This window comes from Dipodomys ordii, unplaced genomic scaffold, assembly GCF_000151885.1.
Source record: "Dipodomys ordii isolate 6190 unplaced genomic scaffold, Dord_2.0 Scaffold15, whole genome shotgun sequence".
NCBI classification, from domain to species: Eukaryota; Metazoa; Chordata; class Mammalia; order Rodentia; family Heteromyidae; genus Dipodomys; species Dipodomys ordii.
Genome location: NW_012267231.1, coordinates 2,004,669 through 2,010,427, shown reverse-complemented (window position 1 = coordinate 2,010,427; position 5,759 = coordinate 2,004,669).

Sequence of the window (5,759 nt, the reverse complement as noted above, 5' to 3'; positions counted from 1 at the left end):
CCCCGGGCCTCCCGGGTTCGCGCCCCACCGGAGCCCAGCGTCCCGGAACCACAGCCGGCTCGGCCCGCGCCTCTTCTCCGCGGTGAGCGCGGCTGCGGCCCAGGAGTCCCGGAAGCTATGCCACAGCCCTCGAGTTCCGCGTGGGGAGGCTGTGTGGCCCCGGCCTCCAACACGGGGCCTCCGTCCCGAGGATCGAGCCCGGCCCCCTCGGACCTCCTGCTCGTCAGGCAAGCCAACCGTGGCTGCAGCCAGCCCTGCCCATTTTTATGGGCTTGGGTGGGAAGGCTGGCAGCACCCCGGCCACCGCCACCAGCTGGCTCCCGCCCAGGCGCTTTCTAAAGTGAGAGCCCACAAGGGCTGCCGGTGTGTTTCGAAAACCCCCACAAATCCTGCGTTCCCAGTTGCATAGACTCAATCCAAATAGGAGCAACCTTTCTGTCCTGTGTCCCCAGCCACCCACATGCGCGCGCACGCACACACACACAGCCTCGTAATAAACACTGCCAGGTGGAACTGCCCCAGGAAGGTGACCTTGAACTGACTTCAAAGCTTCCCTCCAGGACAATCTGGCGAACAGAACTGTGGCTCTGGTTTTGGAGTTCATTCAAGTGCGCCCACGGGGGCTGCATTAGAACCCGCGAAGTCTAAGCCTCTGTCAAAGTCCTGGTCTGGAGCCAGTGTGTACCCCACCAAACCCTTTCCCTTTCCCTATTCTCTCAATTCTCTCACGTAAAACACGGGTAGAGGGGCTGAAGGCGTAGTTCAGGCAGTAGAACACCAGCCTGTGGGTGACAGAGTCAGGCTCTCAGTTCAAATCCTGGTCTTAGAAAAAAAGAAAATACTGGAAGCCGAGCACCCGTGGCTCACGCCTGTCACCTAGCCGCTGCTGCAGAGGCTGAGGTCTGAGGATCACCCCACAAAGCAGCAGGGGTAGGAAAGTCCATAAGACTCTTGTTTTGTTTTCTTTTTTTGTCGGTCCTGGGGCTTGAACTCTGGGCCTGGGCACTGTCCCTCAGCTCTTCAGCTTAAGGCAAGCGCTCTACCACTTGAGCCACAGCACAACTTCCAGCTTTTTCTGCTTATGTGCTGAGGAATTGAACCCAGGGCCTCATGCATACAAGGCAAGCACTCTACCACTGAGTCACCTCCCCAGCCCTATTTTTTTGTTGTTGTTAGTTATGGGGCTTGAACTCTGGGCCTGGGCGCTGTCCCTCAGCTCTTCAGCTCAAGGCGAATATTCTACCACTTGAGCCACATTTCCACTTTCAGTTTTCTGGTGGTTTATCGGAGATAAGAGTCTCATGGACTTTCCTGCCTAGGCTGCCTTTGAACCAAGATCCTCAGATCTCAGCCTCCTGAGTTACTAGGATAACAGGCGTGAGCCACTGGCGCCTCTAGAGGTCAGTGTTCACATCTGTAGAGCAGAGGAGCCAACGGTGTTGTGTTTGTGTGTCAGTACTAGGGCGTTTGTTTTGTGGGATGTCTGTAAACAGAGGGTGATATTTGGCACTGAGAGGTGAGGGACAGTCTCTGGACCTAACTTGGGTCCTAGCACATCTCCAAGAAGGATAGGTCTTGGGCTGGGAAGGTGGCTCAGTGGTAGAGTGCTTGTCTAGCATGCACAAAGCCCTGAGCTCGATTCCTCAGCACCACATATGCAGAAAAAGCCAGAAGTGGCTCAAGGGGTAGAGTGCTAGCCTTGAGGAAAAAAGAAAAGAAAAGAAGAGATCAGGGACAGTGCTCCGGCCCTGAGTTCAAGCCCCGGGACTGGCCAAAAACAAAAGAAGGGTGGACTGCAGAGGTCCCTGGGCAGCTGCCTGGACCCAGCCACGGGGGAGAGCAGTGACTCAGACCTCATTCCTGGGCTGGAGAACAGCAATGCCATTATTAGAAATGGGAAGATTGGAGGGGAGCGGGCGTGGGGGAGAGCTATTTATGGGTCCCCACTGGCTTCCTGCCAGCTGACTGCTCCCTGGCCCCACCTGATCTGCCTGCCACGTTTCCTAACACCTTCCTGCCAGAGCAGAGTCCTCTACAGCCACCCCGCAGCCCAGACACCCGCAGTAGCTGCCACTGGGTAGAACAGTGAAACCAGGATCACGTGTGCCATCCACGGCCTCATCCTCCACCACCATCCTCTTCTGCTTTTCTCAAGAACCCTGCTCCTGGGCTGGGAAGGTGGCTCAGTGGTAGAGCGCTTGCCTTGCATGCATGAGGCCCTGGGTTTGATTCCTCAGCACCACATAAGCAAAAAGGAAAAAGCCGGAAGGGGCGCTGTAGCTCAAGTGGTGGAGCCCTATCCTTGAGCTGAAGAGCTGAGGGACAGTGCCCAGGCCCGGAGTTCAGGCCCCAGGACCAGACCCCCCCAAAAAAAAGAAAGAAAGAAAAGAACCCTGCTCCTAGCCTCGTCATTCCTCTCACTTTCTGAAGGACTGGGATCCGAGTCTCGGTTCTGGATTTATTTTGTTTTTGTGAGTGTGTGTTGAACCCAGGGTCTGGGTGCTGTCCAGATTTGTATGTCCTGGTTGGGAATGAGGGATACAACCCTAAAGGCCAGTCTTGAATCTTGAACGTATGTGACCCTATCTCAAAAAAAATTTTTTTTAATTTAAAACACAGATACATGGTGTGTGTGTGTGTGTGTGTGTGTGTGTGTGTGTGTGTGTGTGTGTGTGTCCTAGGACTTGAACTCAAGGCCTGGCACTGTCCCTAAGCTTTCATGCTCAAAACTAGGACTTGACCACTGGAGCTACACCCCCAGCTCCATTTCTGGCTTTTTTGGTGGTTCATGGGAGATTGGCGTCTCCCTGACCTTCCTGGCTGGCTTGGCTTCCAACCTCAGCCTCCGCGCTTAGCTACACACCTTCAGCTAAAAACCAATGGTAAGTTCAGTCCAGATGCCCAGGCCAGACTTTCTGGTAGCTTCCTTTAAATGAGGGCTTTTTCTTCTATGGCTTTTTGAAACCCAGGGGGAGAGGAAGTGAGGTAAGAGGGGGAGGGCACCCACAGTGGGCTGGACGAAGCCCAGGACTCCAGAAGCAGACAGAGGACAAAGACCAGAGCAAAGTGACCCGGCCCTGGGAAATTCGCTTCTCACACTGGAAGAGTGCTGGGACCCTGCCACCTTTCCCACCGATGACCAGCCAGGAAAGCGGGAAGGTCGGGGCCAGAGTCAGGACGAGGCACCAAACTGCATTTCTAGTGATTTCATTTCATTCATCTCTCTCTCTCTCTCTCTCACACACACACACACACACACACACCTTTTAAATCTTGTTTAGGCTTGGCTCTGGTGGCTCATTCCTGTAATGGTAGCAACTTAGGAGGTTGAGATCTGAGATTTGAGGATCACATCTGGAAGCCAGCCTGACTAGAAAAGTGCTAGAGATTCTTTTATTATTGTTACTAATTATTGTAAAGGTGCTGTACAGAGCGGTTACAGTTGCATGAATAAGGCATTGAGTACAGTTCTTGTTGAGCATCGTCATCCCTTCCCTTTTATTCTCCCACTATCCCTTCCCTCCCCCACCTCCCTCACTACCTCGCCCCCCCACACACCCAAAGTTGTAAAGTTCATTTCCTATATACTGTCTTTGGGTATCTTTGTGGCAATGGGTCATCCTGTGTCCCCTAGAGATTCTTTTTGTTTATTTATTTGTCAGTTATGGGGCTTTGGGCTTTGGCATTGTCTCTGGGCTCTTCAGCTCAAGGTGAGCACTCTACCACTTGAACCACTGAGCCACTTCTGGTTTTCTATTGGTTTGTTGGAGATAAGAGTCAGAGACTTTCCTGCCCAGCTGGCTTTGAACCACGATTCTCAGATCTCAGCCTCCTGAGTAGCTAGGATTATATGTGTGAGCCACCTGTACCTGGCTAAAGTTCCAGTCTTAAATATATATAAAGGGATGGGAATGTGGCTTGGTGGTGGAGTGCTTGCCTTACATGCATGAAGTCCTGGGTTCAATTCCTCAGTACCATATACATAGAAAAAGCCGAAAGTGATGCTGTGGCTCAAGTGGTAGAGTGCTAGCCTTGAGCAAAAGAAGCTCAGGGAGCCAGGCGCCGGTGGCTCACGCCTGTAATCCTAGCTACTCAGGAGGCTGAGATCTGAAGATCACAGTTCAAAGCCAGCTGGGCAGGAAAGTCCATGAGACTCTTATCTCCAATAAACCACTAGAAAATTGGAAGTGGCACTGTGGCTCAAGTGGTAGAGCACTCGCCTTGAGCTGAAGAGCACAGGGACAGCGCCCAGGCCCAGAATCCAAGCCCCACGACGGACAAAAAAATAAAAATTTAAATTAAAATAATTGTCATTATAAAGGTGATATACAGAGGGGTAACAGTTACATAAGTCAGGTAAACAGTACATTTCTTTTGGACAATGTCACCCCTTCCCTTGCCCGGTTTTTCCTTCCCATCCCACCCACAAGTTGTACAGTTTATCGCCTGCCTTCCTTCCTTCCTCCCTCCCTTCCTTCCTTCCTTCCTTCTTTCCTTCCTTCCTTTGTTCCTTTCTTTTTTGTTGCTTTTGGTCATGGTGCTTGTACTCAGGCCTGAGCACTGTCCTTTGACCTCTTTTGCTCAACGCTAACGCTCACCACTTTGCACCATCGCTCCATTTCAGGTTTTTGAGTGGTTAATTGGCATCTCTTGGGGACTTTTCTGCCTGGGCTGACTTTGAACTGAGAACCTCAGACCTCAGCTTCCTAAGTAGCTGGATTCTAGGCATGAGCCACCGGCTTCTGTATAGCTTAATTTCAGCGTAGTGTCCACTGAGTTCCATTGCTGCATTTGTTTACCTTTTTACTCCCATTTCTGTGCCTAGAGTACCAGTCTTAAAGGAAAAAGCTAAAGGACAAAACACCAAGCCCTAAGTTCAAGCCTCAGTACCAGCACACACACACACACACACACACACACACACACACCAGATTTGACAAAGTCTGGTGGTGTAGCTTGGTAGTGGAGACTTAGACCCTGACTTTGGCTCTTTAGAGTCTGGATGGGAGCCCTAACCCCAGAAAAGGAGCAAAGTGGATTTAAATGTAACCACAACTGAAAAGCTCTTTGATACTGTTTCAGTTCCCACATTGTAACTAAGAAAACTCTCTTATATATTTTGTTACAGAAAAAATATCCTCTTGGCATGTCTTTGTATTGTTGGCTGTGGTAGTGGCTTTTGACTTGGTGGTGGTTCCTTGGAGGTAAGAGGCTTTGCTGTGCAGGCTGACTGCTTCACACCTCAATCCTGAGATCTCAGTCTCCCTAGTAGCTAGGATTACAGGTGTGAGCCACCATTAACTGGCAAAACTGTTATCAGCCTAGTATATCTCATTTAACAACTGAAAGAGGTTAGGAATAGAATATGCAAGTTCTTACTTTTTTTCAGTCCTGGGGCTTGAACTCAGGGTAGAGCCCTACTACTTGAGCCACAGCTTCGGCTTTTTCTGTGTATGTGGTACTGGGGACTCGAACCCAGGGCTTCATGCGTGCGAGGCAAGCAGCCCTCCTAGCTGATTTTCAAAGCTCCTGGTATCTAACCCTGGTCTCTCCTGGGCCCCAGCTGCTCCCCACTCCAGCAGGCCCCTTTTGGAGGGACAGACCCGCAGGCCACGGGAGGGTGACCTTTTCCCTCCCTGGCTCCAGGCTGTCCTGCTTCTGCTCCACCTGCAAGCATGCCCTTGGTGGAAGACTGTCCTGGAATGTGCTAGGCCTGTTTGTGGCTCATTGTGCCCAGCTGCTGGCCCGGCCACCCTGTC